General features: G+C 42.9%; 2 protein-coding genes across 6 annotated transcripts in view; one reads left to right on the forward strand and one right to left on the reverse strand.

Moving 5' to 3' along the window:
- Positions 1 to 24266, reverse strand: part of LOC126092061 (serine palmitoyltransferase 2) — a 402429-nt gene that overhangs the window by 133342 nt on the left and 244821 nt on the right. Inside the window, exon 1 of one of the 4 annotated variants that reach the window (XM_049907472.1) lies at positions 19497 to 19535. The exons of 2 other annotated variants lie outside the window; for them this stretch is intronic. The gene's annotated coding sequence lies outside the window, so the exon portion shown is untranslated. Of the gene's footprint in view, positions 1 to 9883; positions 9950 to 19496; positions 19536 to 24266 lie in introns of those variants that run through there. One more of the 4 variants, XM_049907471.1, reaches the window with a different exon arrangement.
- The window catches only part of LOC126092060 (reticulon-4-like), a 366544-nt gene that overhangs the window by 57919 nt on the left and 284359 nt on the right, over positions 1 to 24266 (forward strand). The window lies entirely within an intron of this gene.

Genomic DNA, 24266 nt, shown 5'->3' on the forward strand with positions numbered 1-24266 from the left:
CTACAAACTTTCGGCAGTGGTTTACTGTTCTTAAATGTGTCTCTTTCGTTAAACGATTTGTGATCAGTACCTTCATGCGTCATTGGACCAAGTCTTTACTATCTAGCGGATAAAAGTTTTATTTAATGAAAGGCGTACCGAGGACTCAGCTCACTTCCCGGCCGTTCCAAGGCTGTTTACTTCACGCTGGAGGCGGGAAACCGTACAGGGTACAATGGCCCTAGCAGCGATGCCTAAGCTGCTGAGGAGATGTAATGAAACAGGTGTGTCTATCAGTCTTCTAAGCCGAAGACGCAGCGCAGGCCCGAACTGACGTAACACTGCCGGCAGTTTACTGTTGCGGTCTGGAAGTGACAAAATAGTGCGTAACGGAGGAATTACATTGTAGTTAGCGAAAGAGGAACAACTCATTTTCACATTGACGTAGCACTGCACCACAATCGAAATTTGATCTCCTCTAAGCCGAATGCAACGCACATATCCAAAGACACTGTCTCAAGAATCACATAGAATCGGGCTGAGACTTCGATCTACCGTTAAAGGAAAGAATAGTCAAAGGGAGAGACAATCTGAGCCGCTAAATGCGAAGTATCTTCCGCTGCTAAACAACTTCCTTAAAGTGTCTCGGTGGCGTAAAGCATTTCGAAAGCTCGTAGAATAATCTCGGTACTAATGCAGTGGGAAGTCCCGCTAAGGGTACAAGGAAATCTTCGAAGATTATGTGACGTTAGCGAGCGAACGTTCGGGTTTGTTAATCTTGCGTCACAAGACTCGGAACAGTTTTGTGGTAGCTGTAGTTACCCGCGTCGGTGCAGTAAGCACTTTTCCGTAGCATACATGGACACACGGTGCGTTCTATCTTCTCGGATGTAGAAAACTATGCAGCACAAACGGGATTTATAGTAAGAGAAACAGAGCAGCCGGTGGCTGACTATACTAGATAGCCATAAAGTTTTAATTATCACGTCGAAAACATAAATCCCAATAATTTTTTGTTTCGAGGTACATACCTGAAGTCCTCTTACAGTGAAATCCTTTCCACAGTATAGGCAGCACACCGCTAGAGAAAGCCAAACAAAATAGTGCGGTCTATTGATAAAATAGAGATGGGATTTATTTTAGCTCGTAGCGGCGCGACGGTTTCCCTAAGTACCTGGACTACTGATAAGTACATACCGACAAAGCGAAAAAGTAATTACGTTTATTTCGAGGCGATAATTGAAACGTTTACTACCTCTAGTAGGGTAGAGCCACTCCGGGTGTGAGATATTTTTTCCGCAGTTACCCGAGCGTATAGCAGCGTCAGCTGGGTACAGGCTTCGCTGACACAGGCAGTGTTATCGCCTGCTACCCGTGCGGGTCTTCTCCTGTGTCCTGTCGCGTCCCACATACGGTATACCAGCGCCCTTTCCTCACTTTTCCCTTTGGACTGCAAGCGTATTGGCCGTTTTTGTGTTGCCAGCTTCAAGCACAGTGTACAGTAATGCTGATCATTATTATACACGGCGCGTTATTAGTGGAATGAATTGCAGCATCTACATCCAAATGGTAAAAATGGCGAGGGACCGGGGAGGCTTTGCCTTTAGTGTCTGACGACTAAGTTTGGAGATAACGTGCTCCCACCATCTAGCAGAGTTACGTAGCTTGCACAAGATGGCTAAAAAGGAATAAAATTAATCTTATCACTCCCTAAGAGACCAGACTTTTTCGTCTTACTTGGTATCGAGATTTATCCACGTCGAGCGCCAACTCCGTTATGACAGCCTCCGTTTCAGCTCCTTGCGTAGGTGGGGCGGCGTTTGGTACCACGATACTAAGTAGGCCGTAGTACTTTGTTTCTAACAGCCGGCAGCAGTATGCACACTATATTCTCCGTTCTTAGTTACCTGGTAACTGAACCATACACTCCTTATACTATGGCTGAAGGACCAAAATGCAGTGCATCAGCCACCTCATGACCGGTAAAAATTGATAGTCTTCTTTGTTTTTTCTCGGCAATGCGTATTACTTAGCTGTCTCTCCGGGAATTAAATTGTGTGTGAAGACTTGAATTTGTAACCCAAAATCACCTGAAGAAGAAACTGAGAAAGGTGGACCTAAGAGTCTGCTTCGCTCAATTAAATCTTCCTCAGGCTCTCCAGCCAAGACCACCTTTTTATAACAGATTCTTCGTGAAAGTGGATCAAATTCAGTGATAGTGTGGAATACCTGATAAGGAGAGACTGCGACTGACTCCTTCCTCGCCTGTTGGATTCATTTAATCTAAAGTTCGATTTCTTCTTTTTCGTAGCCTTAGCGCGGTCATCACATGGTCGGAATTTTAATGTGGATTTAGCAGTGATAGTGATGGAAGGTGGACGGACGCTCCTCCTGTCGCTGCCTTTCCAGGCCCACCTACTCATCACCCTGAGGACGGAATTTACACACACAAACACACACACACACACACACACACACACACACACACACACACACACACACACACACATTAAAAAGGTTTTGAATCACCTCGGTTCCGAGAGTTCCGGAACCTCTAGAGATAATTGGAATAGAGATCAACATAAACATCATTTCCGCCCTTTTTATTGGTCATGAAAACCACACATTTCATGTTGGACCACCATACAGTGAGACATTCAGAGGTGGTGGTCCAGATTTCTGTGCACACCAGTATCTCGAATACCCAGTAGCACGTCCTCTTGCATTGATGCATGCCTGTATTCGTCGTGGCATACTATCCACAAGTTCATCAAGGCACTGTTGGTCCAGATTGTCCTACTCCTAAACGGCGATTCGGCGTAGATCCCTCAGAGTGGTTGGTGGGTCACGTCGTCCATAAAACGGCCCGTTACAATCTATCCCAGGCATGTTAGATAGCGTTCATGTCTGGAGAAAATGCTAGCCACTCTAGTAGTTATCCTGAAGGAAGTAATTCACAAGATGTGCACACCGGGGGCACGAATTGTCGTCCATGAAGACGAATGCCTCACCAATATGCTGCGATATGGTTGCACTATCGGTCGGAGGATGGCATTCACGTATCGTACGGCCGTTACGTCGCTTTCCATGACCACCGGCCGCGTACGTCGGCCCCACATACTGCCACCCCAAAACATCTGGGAACCTGCACCTTGCTGCACTCGCTGGGCAGTGTGTCTAAAGGCGTTCAGCCTGACCGGGTTGCCTCCAAACACTTCTCCGACGATTGTCTGGCTGAAGGCATATGCGACACTCATCAGCGAAGAGAGAGTGATACCAATCGTGAGCGGTCCATTCGGAATGTTGTTAGGCCCATCTGTACCGCGCTGCATGGTGTCGTGGTAGCAAAGATGGACGTCGGGGTGAAGTTGTGCATCATGCAGCCTACTGCGCACAGTTTGAGTCGTAACACGACGTCCTGTGGCTGCACGAAAAGCATTATTCAACATGGTGTCGTTGCTGTCAGGCTTCCTCCCAGCCATAATCCGTAGATAGCGGTCATCCACTGCAATAGTAGCCCTCGGGCTTCCTGAGCGAGGCATGTTCCTGTCTCTCTGTATCTCCATGTCCGAACAACATCGCTTTGGTTCACTCCAAGACGCCTGGACACTTCCCTTGCTGGGAGCCCTTCCTGGCATGAAGTAACAATGCGGACGCGATTGAACCGCGCGGTATTGACCGTCTGGGCATGGCTGAACTACGTACAACACGAGCCGTGTACCTGGTTCCTGGTGGAATGACTGGAACTGATCGGCTATTGGACTCCCTCCGTCTAATAGGCGCTGCTCATGCATGGTTGTTTACATCTTTGGGCGGGTTTAGTGACATCTCTGAACAGTCAAAGGGAGTGTCTGTCATACAGTATCCACAGTCAACATCTGTCTTCAGGACTTCTGGGAACTGGCGTGTCCACCTCTAGTATCCCATGTCAAAGCGTGTGGAAGTTTTCGAAAAGTTTGCGAACCCTGGAATAGAGTAGGGCATAGGTGCCAAGTATTTACCTTAGCGGAGGTGAGGAAAGTGCCTAAAAACTACATCGAAGCTGACCGGCACTCCTGTCCTCGTAGTTAATTCGCTGGGCGGATTCGACCCGGGGCGGAAGTACCTCCTCGAATTCCGGAAACGGCTGTTCTGCAGGTTACTCTACAGTCTGATCCCGTCTATCAAGCTTGAACTACAGCAGAGGAATGTTAAAAAAGCAATATTTTCTTAAATTTGTAGTCACTGAATCTCAGAGGAAGGCAGAACACTTTTACACAGAAGGGAAAACTGGCGGTGAATTTGGTAACACTGCACAAAGCACAAGAGACGTGTCGCCAGAAAGATACGTACTGCGGTGGTTCTGCTCTGTGTTTCACATCAAGAAACGCATAGTTACGCAAAGCGATGGAGGAAGGAGAGGCTAGAATCTACAGTGAGTTCCCGGATGTAACCGAAAACCAGGCATTAAGTACCGTGAATATAGCAAATGTCTTTCGTAACAAACTGTTTTTCGATCTAGGAAGAAAATCGGACTGTAAATATCTTTTATCATAAGTCACTAATGTTTTATTTTAATGAAACAGAACGCGTGTGGTGGTAAAAACATGAGTTTCGTGTAGCTAAAAAGAGAGAAAAAATTCCTTCAATAATTATAGTACTGACAATGTGGCCACAAATATGAAGAGTTTGTGCTCCATAATGTGAATCCGCTGTCGTTCAGCGGTTTTAGTGACAGCGTCCGTTCATCGTGTAGTGGCTAGCAGTACCAGATACTGATTGCCGGTGACCCCATTTAAAAAAAATTTTTTTTTCCTCTCCTTGTAGGACGGGGACTCGTATAGTGTAGCGGAGCCCACAATGTATAATGACGCCAAATGTGAAGCTGTTTGGATTAATAACTTGAGACACTGACGCATAGGCAATGAAATGGCGGCGTATCATTTACAGCTGCACCATTAACAGACTGACTTCTTAAGAGGAGTTACAGCCGAGGCAAAATACCCCAGTTTTTTGTTGGGGGAACAATCATCTCCAGTTACATTTGAGCTATCTGTTCTCTGCCCATGTCGTGTGACACAAAATGAGCCGAGGCGCCTGGCTTAGAAACTGGACGAACGAACTAAACACGGAAACCGTGATGGCAGATGGCTTCTGTCATGCCATTAACAGTTTTCGATTAACTCACTATCAACTAAGACCAGTGAAGTGATAAATCACAAACAGTCAATAGCCAGCGTAATGGTTTCCCAGATTTACTTGCCTTTCACTCATTTTCTGTTCTTTTTTTGTCCTCCTCCTCCTCCTCCTCCTCCTCCTCCTCATATGGTGTCAAGTGACATCACAAAGATTGCTAACGAAAATAATTGCAATTGAGATAGTGAAGCAGTTTCTTGTTAGTCTTTTATATTGTGATCAACAAACTTGAAACAGTTTATGAAATGTTGGGATGACATCGTTATCACCAGCTGTCCCCCTCCTCTGATTCTCCATGCAGGTGGTGATACAGGTTCATCTTGATTATGCAAGTGACGTTCCTCGACCCAGTGTGTTCGGTAGAACAATATCCAGTGTGTAACGTAACCAGCGGAGCTTACGAAATTTCAACAAAGATAATACGAAGCACGTGTCTACGAAAGTAGGAGGCTGTTCAGTAAGCCTTGCGCGGTCTTCATGGAAACGTTGGGAATGGAAACACCGGAGGGAATGTCCGTATGTATGATATGACGAACGGCGCTGCCTGGACGGATGATCGGCAGAGTTGTTAAAGTAATCTCCATAGAAAGCAGGGAGTGAAGTGCGCCCTAAGGCCCCCCCCTCCCTCTTTTGCGCGCGGGCGCGCGCGCATTTCAGGTGCTTTGTACACGTGCTTAGGTATGTCTCTGTGTATTCAGTACGGGGTACTATACTGCTCACATTACTCAGGAATGTCTTGGCATTACTGTTTTTCGATATTTAACTACGTACTTCGCCTGTGCCAGACTTTATCTGAATTGATCATAGCAATATATGAGTAGTTTTATCACAGACGTTCTGTCTCTCCGACGGAATGCAAAAAAAAGCTGGAGCTCAATTGTAGCTAAGCGTATATCGATATGCAGAAATCTTCCGCGTAACTGACGTGGATTCAAATAAGTCATACTTCCAAGGCTAACACTACTAACTGAAAATATTTGGCAGGTGTCCAAATTTGCAATATTAGTCGTCTATTGTGTCGAAGTTGTACAGCGTAACACAAAACAAGAAACAATTATCTCTAAAAGTATGCTGGGGTACAACAGAGTGAGTCGGCGTTGATTATCAGCCTGACAATGTGTTTAATACCACGAAATAATTGTGTAACAGCTCTGTCACGTCAGTCCTCACCAAGTGATAGTTTCTGCTAGGATCTGGTATCTAGTGTTATACTGTAATTTAGACCAATTTTCGTAAAAAGTTAGCCATAAGCGCCTGTCACTCTAGAGTACCAGCGGTAACAGGACTCGTAAAACTTTCCTATTTTTTTCTGTTCTTAAATATAAATATTCATTTGTAAATTTTCACCGATTTGTTACTCATAAAAAATCGTAAGTATATTAAAAAGATAACGGTGGAAGCTGACGAAATGAACTAAATTCTGTGCCATGGCCAGGACGTGAAAGTGGATCTCCTTGTTCAGCAGGCTGGTATGCTAGCCATTACACTATCACAGCACTATAGCTAACAAAGCTGCACGGACTCCTCCCTTCCCCCCCCCCCCCCCCCTCCCTCCCAGTCCAGCATCCTGCCAAACACAAACTTCAGTTCACATATTGCATATATTCCCCTTGTATATTAAAAAGATACATCAAAATGAAAAGATAACGCTTGCATTCCCTTCCGTCTAGTGGGACAGTGTCAACGCCGTACGAATCTTGAGCTCTAAGTCCACGTTGAAGACTGATGCAAGGAATAAGAGGCGAACAGCGCAATAAGAACACTCAGCAATAAGAAACTAGGCGGCGGGTCGTAAGAAAACAGCAGCAGTGGAGTGAAGTATCATCTTCGGAATTTCAGCATTTCTCAGTACTGTCATTTAAGTGCTAGTGGCTTTTGCCAAAACTAGTAGATTCCGATTAAGGAATGTGTTAGGAAGGAGTCTAATTCCTGTCAGGCCGTTGTAATAGAGTTCTGTCGTAGTTCACCTAAATCGGTAGAGTCGAACGTTTATTCCACGTGAAGTTCTGGTCGCGTATCCTCTTCTAAAAGCGTGTTCGGTGTGTCACGACCTCAGTGTTCGCAGCTCGCTGAATCTAACTTTCCATTAATTTTCTGTTTCAAAAGGAGTGTCGAAATTTTCCTCCATTGAAATAAGCAGTAATAAATGAAATACTAAAAACTCCCAATTATAACTGGCTTACTGATTTACGGGCAGAAGAGATTGTTGAACTACTTCGAAACTTCCTTTCTCATCACTGGCAGTACGTTTCGTACGCATTGCAATGGTGTAGTAATGAACTTGAACAGAAATGAAATGATGGTGTGGTATTTTTGGCCGGGAGGCCCCGTCCGGTGAAGTTCGGCCGTCGGGTTGTAAGTCTCACTTCAGCTGACGCCACATTGGGCGATTTGCACGTCGGTGATGACACCACCACCCTGTCCGCGAGCGGAGAAAATGTCTATCCCGCCCGGGAATCGAACCCGGGCCCGTTGCATCGTAGGCAAACACGTTACCACTCAGCTAAGCGGGTGGACACTTGAACATCAGTTATCACATGTGCAAAGAGAGGGGGATTCACGTTACCCTCCGGGGCTTGTGGATTAGGAGCTATACTGTGGGCAAGCTTAGTGTATCTCTGTTGTAGAGGTGCTGCAAGAGTATGCTGAAGATTAGATTGGTAGATGGCATAACTAAGGAGGCGGCTCTTGATTCAAGTTGTGGAAAAACAAATTTAAAACAGTTACAGTAAAAAGAATTCATTGATGACAGGCCACATATTGAGACTTCAAGGAAGTATCAGTTGGTAATTGAGGGCAGTAAAATAAAAATGAAAGCTAGAGTTACTGTGCCGTCGATAACCAGGTCATTAGAGACGGAACACAAGCTCTGATTACGGAAGGAAATCGGTCGCGCCACTTCAGCGAAATTTCCGGATTGCGTTGGAAGTTTACATGTGAATGTGGCAATCAATACGATAATACATTCCATCATATATCGGGCGTGCATCGTGGATAGTGTTTTCTTATTAAGATATATCGGCTGATAACCTTCAGGCATCTGCAAGGTGAGTCGCTGGTAAAACTTAAACCACTGTACATAGCTGTGTAGAGAACACGCATGTGCGTCAGAGATAAGTTTGTAACAAGAGCGTCGGTCATAGATAAAACATTGTGCGTCTAAAAGCAGAAAACACTTACTTCGTCTTCTAAGAATAAAACAAAGCAAGCGCAGAGTTGTGAAATCGACAGTGCCAATGAATGACGTGGTTGTTACTGAAATGGGTGGCATATGTTAGAATGCCAGGCGGTGAGAACTCAATAATTCCTCTAAGAAGGGCAGAGATGAAATGACGGGTTTTGCGTGATTTGTTGAGCTGGTTCAGCAGGTTGCTGCGAATTGTATTTTCAATGCTTCCTCGATCCCAATACGATGAGGCTGTGGCCAATATCTTCAAACCGGCAAGTCATGGATTGGCGAGTGGAAATAAAATGTTCAGCCACTGCAGAATTGTTAGGTTGTAGAAACTGTTAGTGTTTGATGCACCGTTCTTGTACAGTGCATCTTGTTGGTCCTATATGTCTTTTACCACACTCGCTAGGAATTTCATATTTCGTAAAAGCAGGTAACTTTCCTGCTACCTCGTAGAATCGAGTGTACTAAGGTGGTAGGCGGTTTCATCGTCAGGAGTTTCCCGAGAAACTCCTGATGAAGACGCAGAGTTACAACGTCGAAATATCGTGTTGAGAAGACGTGGACCACCGCAGTACACCCGATTCTACGAGATGACTACGAATCACCGGGGAAGTATAAGAAATCACATCTTTCTTCTTGCTTTTCCTTTGGTTGGTCTGGCGCTTTCGCATGCAGAACTCTCTTAATTTCATGTTTCGTGTATATATTTTTACTGAACGTCTCTTTCAGGTGTTAAAAAGAGTGGTTCAAATGGCTCTCAGGACTATGGGACATAACTTCTGAGGTCATCAGTCCCCTAGAAGTTAGAAATACTTAAACCTAACTAACCGTAGGACATCACACACATCCATGCCCGAGGCAGAATTCGAACCTGCGACCTTAGCGATAGCGTGGTTCCAGACCCTAGCGCCTAGAACCGCTCGTCCACCCTGGCCGGCGCTTTCAGGTGTATCAGTGGTTAGGGAAGCTGTGTAAATACAATTAGCAGATAATTGCTCAATCGAGATGGGGGTTTCGAGCTCGACGAATTGTGGAAAACCACTCATTTCACGTGTGCGGCCTCTGAAGGCCAGGCAGTGAAGGCGCACAACAATAATTGCTCAAACGCACGCCATATATTTGAATAATCAAGCACATAATTCGTAAACACTGTGAATGTGCTGACTGCGCTTAATTTGTTTTACACAGTCACACAGTTTTATGACAGACGCTCTGGTTTCTGGTAGGGTTGACTCTGATGCATGCGCGTTTCACTCGACACTTTTGTGTCATGTGGCTTACAATCTGCCAGCGACTCACGTTGAGGATGGCTGTAAGGTTATCAACCGTAATATCGGGAGAATAAATATTATTTCGGAAGTAAGTCCGAAAGATGGCATACTCGATCTGCCGAGATAATTTGAAGAAAAACAGTACTATGACTGAGAGATGAAAGCTCTAGAGTGAGAACCGGTGTTACTCGGAGGGCGCGGTTGCAGCAGCCTCCTAGTGGGGCGTCGCCTGCCCCTGGTGAGGGGGAGAAGAGTGTTGGGGGTTGTCTCTGAGAGTACTCACGTGGCGTGGAGGCGCCTCGCGCGGCGTATCCTGCGGGCCGACAGTGGGGGCTGACCGACGCTGGCGCGTGCGGCGACGCGACTGCCGGTCACGCCACGGCGGCCGTGCTACGTCGCGCCACAGCACGCGGTCCAGCGCCGCCCACCAGCTTCCTCTGTCGCCGCGCTGCGCCGCGGCCTCATCGGACAGTCCCAGTCCCAGTCCGTCCCGGTCCGCATAGTCGTAGTGCAGGGTGGGGCAAATGTGTCTCGGAGAACAGAGCTCCAGAGTACAAAGATACACAGCAGAGGGAACAAAAATACGGCACTGACCTGATTATAGCACAAGTCGAAAGTGACCACCGTTCATCTCTTGGCACTTTTGGGCCCTGATCAGCAAGTTGCCGTAGGCGGATCGAAGCTGGACTGCTGGAATCGCTGCAGTCTCAACCGAAATCTTCTTGAAGGCTGAGGGTTTTTTGCGATACACCTTAGACTTGAGGGCTCTCCATACAAAGTAATCACACGCAGACCGACCAGGTGACCTAGGTGGCGGAAACAGACTGACCTCTGCTAACAACTGTCAGGCATGGAGATGGTATAAATGTTCTCAGAGGTTCGGCCGGCTGTATGGGCAGTTGCTCCATCATGCTGGAAGTAACTGGGGCGTCTTTCCCTCCTCTGTTAATGGTGCTACAGATGGTTTCAAAATGTCAGGGCCACTTTTTTTTGCCCCCACCTATAACAGCAGGTACAGTCACAGCTCGGCCACCCCTAAGTCACTTCAGGCAAAAGTCAGTCGGTAGGTTCCCATTGAAAACAACACGTCAGACTTCTTTCCTAGTCACTACTCACTGCGAGCTTAGAATACCCGATTAGATAGATCAGATTAATACTTGTTCCATAGATCATGAATATGACACTTCGTAATGATGTGGAACGTGTCAGGTTAATAAAAGATGTCTGTACAAGATATTACATTACACAAAATATTGCATGACACTAATGTTTAAGTTATTTTTTTCCCTTAATTTATATCTAAAAATTCAGCCAATGAGTAGGAGTAGTTGTCATCTAGAAATTATTTTAATTTATTTTTAAATGTTGGTTGGCTATCTGTCAGGCTTTTGATGCTGTTTGGTGGGTGACCAAATACTTTTGTGGCAGCATAATTTACCCCTTTCTGTGCCAAAGTCAAATTTAACCCTGCATAGTGAAGATCATCCTTTCTCCTGGTGTTATAGCTATGCACACTGCTATTACTTTTGAACTGGGTTGGATTATTAACAACAAATTTCATAAGTGAATATATATACTGTGATGATCCCTAGATCCTTAAATAGATGTCTGCAGGATGACCGTGGGTGGGCTCCAGCAATTATTCTGATTACACGTTTTTGAGCAATGAATACTTTTCTACTCAACGATGAATTACCCCAGAATATGATGCCGTACGAAAGCAGTGAATGAAAGTAGGCATAGTAAGCTAATTTACTGAGGTTCTTATCACCAAAATTTGCAATAACCCTAATAGCATACGTAGCTGAACTCAAGACGTTTCAGCAGACCATCAATGTGTTGCTTCCAGTTTAACCTCTCATCAATGGACACACCTAAAAATTTTGAAAATTCTACCTTAGCTACAGACTTCAGTTCAAAGTCTATATTTATTACTGGAGTTGTACCATTTACTGTACAGAACTGTATATACTGTGTTTGATCAAAATTTAAAGAGTCCGTTTGCTGAGAACCACTTAATAATTTTGTGAAAAACATCATTTACAATTACATAACTTAGTTCTTGGTTTTTGGATGTTATTTCTACACTTTTATCATCAGCATAAAGAACTTTGCATCTTCATCAGTGTGGAATGGTAAGTCATTAATCTATATCAAGAACAGTAAAGGACCTAAGACCGAACCCTGTGGGACCCCATACTTGATAGCCCCACCCAGTTTGAGGAATCAGCTGTTGTTTTAACATTACATGAACCACTTATTTCAACTTTCTGCATTCTTCCAGTTAAGTATGAATTAAACCATTTGTGCACTGCCCCCCTCAAACCATAATGATTTAGCTTATCTAAAAGAATTCCATGATTTACACAATCAAAGGCTTTTGAGAGATCACAAAAAATACCAATGGTTGATGTCCGGTTATTCAGAGCATTTAATATTTGATCAGTGACAGCGTATATAGCATTTTCTGTTGAAAAGCCTTTCTGAAAACCAAACTGACATTTTGTTAGTACTTTATTTTTACAAATATGGGAGGCTACTCTTGAATACATTACTTTATCAAAAATTTTTGATAGAGCTGTCAGAAGAGATATTGGGTGGTAGTTGTTGACATCCGACGTATCCCCCTTTTTATGCAATGGTTTTACAATGGCATATTTCAGTCTATCGGGGAAAACACCCTGCTCCAAAGAGCTATTACATACGTGGCTGAGAATAATATTCATCTGTGGGGAACAAGCTTTAAGTACCTTGCTGGAAATGCCATCAATTCCGTAAGAGCATTTGCTTTTCAGTGAGTTTATTATTTTACTGATTTCTGAGGGAGAGGTTGGTCGAATTACAGTTTCAAACTGCACAGGTATGACCTCTTCGATTAGTAGCCTTGCCTCTTCTAGTGAAGAAACTGGCAACACCGCGAGCAGAGTGAAGAAAATCGAGCAACCCTCGGCGATGTTTCCGGAATTCAAAACAAACCGGCATGGTACAGGATAGGAACAAAATTTTCGTAAAATAATTCACACATTCATTTAAACACGTGTAAGTTCTTTTTGTGTTCGTTTATAACTCAAACCCTAGTAACAGATATTATTTTTTAACAGCACTGAGTTGAAATAAGATACACTGAGGTGACAGAAGTCGTGGGATAGAGAGATGCGCGAATACAGATGGCGGCAGTATTACATGCACAAGGTATGGAAGGGCAGTGAATTGGCGGAACTGTCATTTTTACTCACGTGATTTATTTGATAAGGTTTCCGTCGTGATTATGAGCGCACAACGGAAATTAACAAACTTTGAACGGGGAATGGTAGTTGGAGCTAGATGCATGGGACATTCCATTTTTGAAACTGTTAGGGTATTCAGTATTACGAGAATACCAAATTTCATGCATTTTCTCACCACGGACAATGGTCACTTAACGACTGAGAGCAGCGGCGTTCGCGTAGAGTTGTCAGTGCTAACAGACAAGGAACACTGCGTAAAATAACCATGTGGTACGTACGACGATCTTATCCATTTGGGCAGTGCAGCGAAATATGGCATTAATGAATTAGGACAGCAGATGACCGATGCGAGTGCCTTTGCTAACAGCACATCGCCTGCAACGCCTTTCCTGGGCACATTACCAGTCGTCTAGGATCCAACCGATATGGTCAACTGTGGCCTCGTCAGATGAGTCCCGATTTGGTAAGAACTGATAGTAGGGTTACAGTGTGGTGCAGACCCCACGAAGCCATGGGTCTAAGCTGTCAACAAGGCTCTTGCAAGGTGGTGGTGGCTCTTTAATGGTGTGGGCTGTGTTTACGTGGAACTGAGACTGGCACAGAAAGTACCCACTGCCACGTATCGTAAGGCGATTTGCGGAGTATAGAAGTACGTGTAGAAGGCATTTTCTTATTTCACACCTGTGACATTTCTGCCCGTCCCTGCTGTCACTGTGCAGAATTCTTTATAAGTTATGCAATTCCTCACACTGATGTGCGGAGTATAACATGCTGTAAGCATATTTTGTGATGTAGCTCGATAATGCCTAATGGAGGTTAATTAAACTAATTAAGTAATGAACTAAAGCGTTCATTTCGAAATCAGAGAACAGCGAAGATTTTAATAATGAACCCCGTATCCATATCTTCGTTGAATGGAGGTGATATTTTCCCACATTTATTAGCTCAACAACTAGCTTGGACTTCGTCTCTGTTCAAAACAAGGTGGCATACGCATGAAAATGGCATCGAATTCCCACAGTTTGCTGCCTGTCAACTGATCCCGTCTTCTAGTCCAGTGGTACCACAAATTTCTTCTTGTCCCATTTCGATTTAGTGCCTCATAATTAGTTACTCGATATACCCATCTAATTTTAAACTTTCTTCTGTAGCATCACATTTCAGAAGCTTCTCTTTTCTTCTCGTCTTGTTTCGTTTCACTTCCGTACAAACCTACTCTTCAGATAAATAAATACTTTCAGAAACGACCTCTCAACAGTTCTGTTTGTGTTAACAATTTCCTCTTCCTCAGATATTTTTCTTGCCAGAACAACTCTTCTCAATCGCTGCCGTCGTCAGTTATTTTGTTTCCAAGATAGCAGCACCCACAATTTGTAAACAATAGCGAACGATAGCAGATCGTGTCAATTAGCTGCCATTTACATTCGTATGGCACGTTGTTCTAGGTACACTCGAAAATGATTATTTAAGCCCAAACTAGTTGAAGAGTTCTTAGTAACTACTGTCTAAAAAAATGTCGCCTCCATTCCATGAAAGACATGGCGAATGCTCAATCGTCTACGAGCAGGTGTGGCGACGGTGAAGCCCACTGCAACAAGATGAGGCATGAAGGATGAGGGCAGCGTTTTTTCTCATTGGTGAAGAGTCAAAGGCATACAGCATTATTTGGAGAGCTCTACTGCTCCGTTCCGTTGCACCCGTTTATTAGACTGCTTGTGAACACCAGAAATTGTAAATAGCTTTACGCAATAATTCACGTAACCCTTGCTGGTATCTAGGGTCTTTTTAGACCCCGACCCCGAAGATTCTTTTGTCTACAGGTAAACAATTTTATATGCATTTTATGGGCGTTTTATGAGAACGGGACGACATATTAATGGTTACATCACGGTTTGACATTTTTCCAATGGTGTCAGAAAATACTCCGGTATATAATGTGATTTTCAATGTTATATTTCAACTTCATTACGAAAATAATAACGGCCTCATTGCACCTGCTCAACCAAACTTTGTATGTCTATTGTAATCAGTTCGTAGGAAATACATACATGTGCATCGTTGGAACAAATTCAGTTAGGAATTGCGTTTTGTTGACATATCGCGTGGTATTACATTTTATTCATAATGTATCATGGTACACTCTTCGAAAGGGGCTACAGGGTCGACCAGTTTTTTGGCCAACTATACGTAGGAGTGATAAAGATAATGAATCAATTTTTGGCAAAGGGGGTCAGAAGATGCTGATGTAAAAGAGACAGAGGAAGATAAACGGGTGGAGACGGATGCGAATGAATGAAGATGATAGTGGTACTCACTGAACTAGTGCCCCTACTTTTTTAAATTGAAGTGTGCAGATAAGCGACATAGTACCACAAGATGTGTGCAGGCAGGCTTCTAAGAGTATAATACATGAAATGCACGTATTCCACGTCACCTTAGACTACAAATACAGACAAGCGCAGATTGACTTATTATCGCATGCAGAGTGTAATAGTAATGCATACTAACAATCATGCAGATGACAGTAAAATTCTACAGCCACATCTTGAACGCTAGATTGAACTTGACTCTACAGACGAGCCACGATGAGCTTTTCAAGATTTCGTGGTGTTGTGATGTGCCTCCGGTTCTGTCATAAACGTAACAAGGGAAGAAAGAAAAGCAGTTTTTGCATCAAAAGCTGAACCTATATGGGCTGTGTTCGAAGTGTTCATTGATTCATGCATTTCGTCTTACATCCCTGGGCGTTATATCACAGTTGATGAGCAACTGTGTACTTCCAGGGGACGGTGTCGAAGGTGTATATTCCTTCAGAACTTAGACAGCACAGGATAAAAGTGTGCGCAGCTGTAGATCGTGAGACCAATAGTCTCATAAATGCACAATTGCATACAGGGGAGTCTGTTGAATAGATAGAAATGAATCAAGGGAAACGAGTGGTACATGTAATAGTTGATCACCTGAGATGAAGTGGTATTAACATTTCCACAGACTTTTTTTTGTTTTACAAGTTTCCAACTTAATTATAGCGTGCAACAATGGAGTTATAATTCCTACAACGTGCATTGGTCTCACAATAAGTCTTTTTTTGTGGAAATATTTTATATTTTATCGCCATTTAGTTGCTAGATTAACTTTCGGGACGAAAAAGACCCCTTACATGTAAAATGTTTCTCCAGAGCTGATACCATGCGCGGTTAATGATCGTTACACTAGCCGATACATATAGTGAGTCGAACTCTAGAGGCCAAGGCCCGTGCTTGTAATCTGGCCTTCCCAATTCTGTTTATAGTTGGTTGTCTGAGAGGGCTACGAACCACAAGTGTGATAGGGCCACACTGATAGTCTCCTCCAGGCTTCGTGTAAAAAGTCAGTGGCGTAATACCGTGACCAGACCACCGGCTTGTTTAGAGCTATAGTGCAGCCTTTCTATTCGCCCCCGCATCGAGGGGAGAGGGGTAGCAGGCTTCTCGCCCCCCCAGTCGCCTTTTATTCCCGGAATCATTTTGACAGCAGACTGAGTTGATCTGGGGCCGTCCTAAAGGGACTGCGACGAGGAAAAACCGCCGCCCATACCCAGGATTGAACCCATTTCAATCGTATTGGTGAACAGTAATCCACTTTTGATTGATAACTTCGATGCACTTCAGACGTGATTTAAAAAAATCACCTCATTATATCCAGTTGGTCCCTCTCGGTGTGCGATCATTGATTGACCGTTAGAAATCCAAATTTGGATGGCTGAAACAAATAAGCCCATAGTCAGTGTCTGCTACGTCTTAAGCCGTCGCAGGTGTGGCAGCCGTGCATATGTAGCAGAATTACCAGCTGCAGCATCTGATAGCAGACTTCTATTTCGTACAGCGGACACTGGGGTAACAAGCCTGGAAATTCTGTAGCATAGGAGCTGATTCAGCTATCCCTATCTCTCTATTTTTAAGTAACCCGCAGTGTTATAGCTGGCGAAAAACTACACGCGAGATTTTCATATTTTCTCGCTCGCTACGCAGAAACTGTTAGTAGTATGGAAGAAAATTATCAGGACCTTTTTGTAGGAAATGTAATAAGTTTTCGCCGGAGGTCATGGTTGTGGAGCTATTCAAGAAAGACGTAAAAGGTTGTTCAAACGCACCTCCGCCCCCAGTCATCCCTCACCAGTCAGGACTTATTGTATGATGTTCATGGAAACCCCTCCCCCCTACCACCGCATAAAAAATTTAGACTACACCAACCATTCCCGATATCCCACCTTTCTTGATCTCTCTTGATTGGGCTATTACGCCACCGGCGTAGTCGGCTATTTCGTTAACATGATTAATTTAAACGTACCCGTGACGGTTATGAAAGAAAAGACATCTGTAAACGTTACATTAAAACTAATTACGTTGACAGTTCGAGCCAAACTCTCAAAAACGTAAATTCTAAAATTTCTAAGCGCTCTACTAAGTCGGTGGCATAATAAAGCCAGTCAATGAAGACCAAAACATGCCGAATATGGGAAATAATTCGTGCAGGTGAAAATTTTTGTACAGTGGTAGGACGGTGTGCCATGAAGATAATAGAAATCCTGATTCGGGGGGGGGGGGGCTCAGTGTGGGAGTTGGGGGTTCGTTTGAAGATAGGTTTTGTTACGTTTTTCTTGAATATCTCGAAAACTACGGACTCTAGCGGTGTGCCATGAAGATAATAGAAATCCTGATTCGGGGGGGGGGGGGGGGCTCAGTGTGGGAGTTGGGGGTTCGTTTGAAGATAGGTTTTGTTACGTTTTTCTTGAATATCTCGAAAACTACGGACTCTAGCGAAAACGCGTACCAGTACAAAATTTAACTCCATTAAGTTACCTACAAAAGATGCTGTCCATTATGTAGCAAGATCGCTTTGCGAGCAAGAAAACATGAAAATCTCAAGCGTGCTGAATCACCCTTCATATCTACAGTGCCGCCTTTTAGTACTACCAAATTATTTATATATATATATATATATATATATATATATATATATATATATATATATATATATATATATATATATGAAACCTGAAAGAAAGCAGTGATTCGTGTAATGAACTCACAATCAACAGCAAAAACAAAAACCGCCGTAACAGCCTGGGTTCGTGTATATAATTTTGGAGGTGTAGCGAATATGTGTAAAGTGCCTCTTCTGTTTCTCACTTCTCAATATTATTGCAATTCTCGTTGAAAAACGAATTAATCGAGACATGCTTAGTTTGCAAAATCTAAAAATTAATAGATTGGTATTGTTCACAACATATCACCTAAGCAACGTTCACTTAAAAAAAAAAAAGTAGGTAATCCACTCCTAAGTGTGTCTCCTAATTAGCAGCGTTCCTTCGCGGGAGTGAGGCATCTGAACACTGTTGAGATGAACGACTGTGCTGACTGCGTGTGGGGTGTAGTGCACTGTTATATATTGCTATGGGTGGGGGGAACCTGAGAGGTGCATTGCCGATGGGAGTAAAATCTTTATACGAGCAGATGGTTCATTGTAAACAATATCTTGGAAACGGAGTTAAAGTTGAAATTTTAACTATATTGCTGTACGAAAATTTTTCGTCACCTGGTTTTCTGATCACGGCGTCGTATTTGGGCAACTTGTCAGCACGGGCGTATAATTCTTTGTCGGCCACTTCGGACAGTGTACGCCGGTGCCTAGTTACACTGTGCTAGAAACAGGTGTGTCGTCTTCCTTTCCCAGGAAGACTGCAGGTCAGATTTAGTTTAATCCTTTTGCTTCATCCAGCATATTTCGTGCAAGGAGATGATAAAAAGACAGGATGAGTTTTACTGACACGTCTGTAAAATTTAATGTTCATTCAACAGGAAATCAAAATGATAATACTGGAAATTGAGACATGGTAAACGGACTGTAAAAACTTAATCGGATATTTCAGATTTTCTCATTCTTGAATCATGAAACTGATACAAAGGGAGTTTTCTTAGTTTGTTACATTGAAAACAACTGTAACGTTTCTACTCGTGTACGATGTTACTGTAACAGTAATTTCCATTAGGACTTTTTTTATAACATTGGTGTTTGTCTTTGCTAGACACGACCACTATATGTAGCTTAACGTTCGTAAACCTTAGGATGTCGAGATACTCCAACATTCCAGGAACGAATTGTTGGTCACTTAACAAATCTTTGACTTTCACTGGCACGCTGTTAGAAACTGGGTAGCGTGAAAAACCTTTTGGACTTAGTTTGCTCTGACTTCAGTTCCTTGACTCCGAGCCTATGGATACTGCTGACGACTCTCTGTAGTATAAGAGTCCGGAGACAGCAGAATTCGAACTGAATGCAATGAGCAGTGTTAATGACTGCAAAGATAACCACAAAACTGTCTGCTTGTCACCATGAAAAAGGGGAAAAACGCGTTTCCTGATTTTTATCCTGCAGAATGTTTTCCCTCAGAACCCAAATCCCACTGAAAATAATTTTGAATTTGGTGAACTAAAATTCTTTAGTGTTTTAATCACATCTCAGGGAGTAATTATTCCAAAATCTCACTGTCAAAGAACGTGGAACTCGAAAAATAAAAAAAAACTTCCAAGCTCTCCCGGTGAGATTTTTGCACGAGAAGCGTAGTCATTTATATGGAAATTACGTCTGAGCACACTGTAGTAGGCGTTATTGCATTTGTTCACTTACATATTGTACAGCACAAGAGGAAGCAGATCTCCGCTGAAGGTTGGGCATGCAACGCAACGTCTGGAATACGAGGCCACAGAGCTCTTCATTTTGTTCTACCTTATCGGAGATAAGGAAAATTTCACCATGTAATTAACGTCTGATCTTGTCTCTCAAGTAGTTACCAAGTGGAGCAGGTTGTGTGTGTGTGTGTGTGTGTGTGTGTGTGTGTGTGTGTGTGTGTGTGTGACCGCCCAGATTCATGCAGGCACCTTGATATCTTCTGTATGTACCCTTATATCACGTGGGACAGTTCGTATGTGGCCAGCGAAATTTAGGCGTTGGCCTCAACTTGGAGACCGAGAACTATCCACAAGGAACAAAGTGTCAGAGCTCGCATTTTTTTGAAACCGCCTGCAAGTGTGACGCAACGCTTGATCTTGGCGGTAGGCAGATGTCGACGAGACCAGTGCGGTGTATCTTCAAACCCATTAATGTCCAGTTGAGGTATCTTCGAGGTATGGCTTCGACAAAATATGACGCGCAGGAATGCGAAGGACTAAACCGCGGAACGACACTGAAAGATGTAAGTCATCTAAGGCGATAAAACATTTCAGGGACGAGTCTTGTACACTGCAGGTATAGGTAAAATTCCTGTTCCGCTTTCGTCCAGAGAGTTGTTCCTTTTACGAGGTTTTTCAACGTTTCTTGCGTCCTTCAGCGCTCTCTCTGTAGCTTTATGAAGACGTCTGTCGCTCATCCTTTTAATTTCTTCTCAGTTTTATCTATTTTTGGTCAAATTTTAATAACATCTTTTTAAGCCGTCTCATTTCACAACTCTGAAGATGGCCGAAAAGACACGGCAGAAATTTTACAAATTCTGAAGTTTATACTGCTGCACTCTCGTAATTTAGTAAATCGTTTAATTCCTGTTAGGTCACGTGCACGTAATTAACTAATAAGCATTAAAACAAACTGACAAATTTCTTAAAGAATTTTGTCATGTGGAGAACCGACGTAAGTATCAAGTATGTAATATTGGTTTTCTTAGCGATACTTAACAATGTAATTAAACATTTACGAGCAGTTCCTAAGATGTCTTACTGTATCTGTGGGACGTGATATGAAAGGCGAAAAGACTGGGAGAGAAGTACTAAAACATTAATAGCAGCGGATGAGGCAGCAGTTGCATTGTCTCCTAGCAGTTGTTTTCGAGCAGATGCTTGCGAGGATTAGATATCGCGAATTCATATGTCTTAAGAGTACAATATGAAAATAAACTTTGTAAATCTCTATTCATGACAGTCTTCTTTAATACAGGATTATCTTTTCTTCGGAATATCTATTTATATGGCATGTTGAGTATGACCTATGAAGAGTAAGGTGTATATTCTGCATAGGACGACACGAACAGAATAGCGTAAGCAAAAATTTCAGTAACCAGTGGCAGTTCCTCTAATTTTCACCTTTTTGCAGGCATTATTCGCAGGAATGTGGCAACTATTTGAAGACAAGATAATGTGGCAAGTTCAACTTGAGAAAATGAGTTCATGTTAAAAAGTTCGTAAGCATCGACTCTTCAGGCAGGTGTTGGGCGACTGTAAGGCGCACTGTGCCGGCTCTGCTAATTTCGTGCACATTGTATTGCAATTTGGTGTCGAGTATTATTACGACACTTGGCGGTTATCAGAGATAAGTAATCTGTCTGTACGTATAGCCTTTTCAGCGTTCCTTGACCTCTGAAACAACGTACACGGCAGTGTTCAAAAGCGGTCTTCTGTTTAATCTGATGCGATTTCCTTACGGAACGTGCCCGGCGGTGGTGAGCAGAATATTCGTCATTGTGCTATCTTATTCAGCACTAAGGGAAAAAAAAACCTGGGAAGAGGACAGAGTTCAATAAAACATTTGCCTTTCCGCTCCTCTTACACTGCAGCGAAAGCTGGTTAAAAAAGTCGAATACAAAGTGCCGAAACGATGCTTCTACGAAGCAAAAAGTTGTTCTATAAGAAGTGAAAATAATACGCAAAGAGCTATAGTGTGGAGCCAGTCCAGGATAAGATCAACTATCAGAGCAATTAGTGTGAACGAATCTGTAAAAACGACTTAACAAATTAGCCTCAGATTATAATTCATATGGGAGGAGAAACATCGAAAGACCTAAGAAGTGATAACATAAATTTAAAAGCTCATGAAGTGAAGAAAAAGGTTGACTTAGTGCCTGCTGTTTGTTTGTGAGAGAAGTGGCCCTCGAGATAAGTCTGTTCTCGGGTTCAGAGCCGTACGATATTTAAAATGGATATGTTTTAATAATAGCAACAGACAGGGTGAATGGAAGCCAGTTCACCGACATTGTAGTGTTGCTCAGAAGAAATCAAGAATTCTGTGTAGCTGCGTCGCTCTGTCTCGGTATGTGCGCATGCGTCATCCTAGTCACACCTTGCTGGTATCAACAGTCGCGGTAGCTGGCACTGTCTTTCAAGAAGGAAAGTGTCTGAGGAAAAAGCTGACATTTGGCGCCATAACCGATTTTTGAGTGGAGTTAACGAGGAAAACGGCCCAAAGAGTGCTCTATAAAAACTTTACTCATATCTTGACGAGTAATTTATAAAGAAGCGAATGAAAATATGAAATACATGCAGTAAGTTACAGCTTTGGCATTTCAGAATCCCAAATCTATTTCCCATCTTAAAAGGGAAAGGCCTCGGATGCGGCCAACCGATTGAGCTGTTCCGTAGGTCGCTTGTGAACCTTCAAGATATTGTAGCTCGCTACACCCCCGGCACAACAAAGTTTTTTAAGAAAATCAACCCTGAAATTAATAACGCGAAATCTGATAAAAACTAACGTGCTCTATAGGTAAGATATCAATTTCCAGGGTCACGTATGGGGTTTTGCGAGAAATCGAGAAATGAAACTTCTAAAACTGCCGCATATTTTCCGGTACTTATAAGGCTACAGCCGTTCAAGAAAAGCTGTGCTGGACTTGATGTCAAGGCAAGCTGGCTGGGGAGCGGCGGAGGAGCTGTGCTAGTTTCCCGTTTGCGTTCTGAAATTCTTTTTCGTAGGCGTCTTTCTCCGTATAGAAATTGGTGTAGATAGGAAGGTAAATAATTTAATAAATCAATAACGAATAACAGTAAGTAATTCCTCACTTACCAAAGCTGCTTGAGAGAAACATAAAATTTCAATCCTGGTCAATTTACAGTCACTCTCTAAACTCCGTTACACATGCTGACATTTCCTCGAGTAGATAGTGGAACGACATCGTTTCCTCGTAAGATACTGCGGAAAGCTGACTTGTTTCAGATTTAAAAACATTTCTTTTGTGTGAATTAATTTTGTTCCGCAGCACATGGAGGATAACATTGCATCATGATAGCGACCTTGAAATTTAATAACGACTAATGTTACGGATCATTATTACATCCGCCGAGTTGTATCATTCTCTCTTTGTTTCTAGAAGCGAATTGCAATTATGAAGTCTCGAGGTAAAGCTTTCCGTTGTCCTATGATCGAATTCGGAGCAGTTCTTCTCGGCGTTATCATACGAGGATTAAATTTTAGTTCTTCACTAATCAAGGTTGTTTCAGAAATTTATTTACTAACCTAGTTTTTATTCCTCATTTATTTATATTACTAACCCTCCAAAGAAGGGAAAGCAGAAAGGTGGAAAGAGTATATAGAGGGTCTATACAAGGGCGATGTACTAGAGGACAATATTATGGAAATGGAAGAGGATGAAGATGAAATGGGAGATATGATACTGCGTGAAGAGTTCGACAAAACTCTACCATCTGGTGAGCAAGATGTATGAGACAGGCGAAATACCCTCAGACTTCAAGAAGAATATAGTAATTCCAATCCCAAAGAAAGCAGGTGTTGACAGATGTGAAAATTACCGAACTATCAGTTTAATAAGTCACAGCTGCAAAATACTAACGCGAATTCTTTACAGACGAATGGAAAAACTGATAGAAGCCGATCTCGGGGAAGATCAATTTGGATTCCGTAGAAATATTGGAACACGTGAGGCAATACTGACCCTACGGCTTACCTTAGAAGCTAGATTAAGGAAAGGCAAACATATGTATCTAGCATTTGTAGACTTTGAGAAAGCTTTTGACAATGTTGACTGGAATACTCTCTTTCAAATTCTGAAGGCGGCAGGGGTAAAATATAGGGAGCGAAAGGCTATTTACAATTTGTATAGAAACCAAATGGCAGTTACAAGAGTTGAGGGGCCTGAAAGGGAAGCAGTGGTTGGGAAGGGAGTGAGACAGGGTTGTAGCCTCTCCCCGATGTTGTTCAATCTGTATATTGAGCAAGCAGTGCAGGAAACAAAAGGAAAAATTCGGAGTAGGTATTAAAATCCATGAAGAAGAAATAAAAACTTTGAGGTTCGCCGATGACATTGTAATTCTGTCCGAGACAGCAAAGGACTCGGAAGAGCAGTTGAACGGAATGGATGATGTCTTGAAGAGAGGATATAAGATGAACATCAACAAAAGCAAAACGAGGATAATGGAATGTAATCGAATTAAGTCGGGTGATGCTGAGGGAATTAGATTAGGAAATGAGACACTTAAAGATGTAAAGGAGTTTTGCTATTTGGGGAGCAAAATAACTGATGGTCGAAGTAGAGAGGATATAAAATGTAGACTGTCGATGGCAAGGAAAGCGTTTCTGAAGAAGAGAAATTTGTTAACATCGAGTATAGATTTAAGTGTCAGGAAGTCGTTTCTGAAGGTATTTGTTTGGAGTGTAGCCATGTATGGAAATGAAACATGG

Source organism: Schistocerca cancellata, chromosome 7 (assembly GCF_023864275.1).
Source record: "Schistocerca cancellata isolate TAMUIC-IGC-003103 chromosome 7, iqSchCanc2.1, whole genome shotgun sequence".
Classification (NCBI taxonomy): domain Eukaryota; kingdom Metazoa; phylum Arthropoda; class Insecta; order Orthoptera; family Acrididae; genus Schistocerca; species Schistocerca cancellata.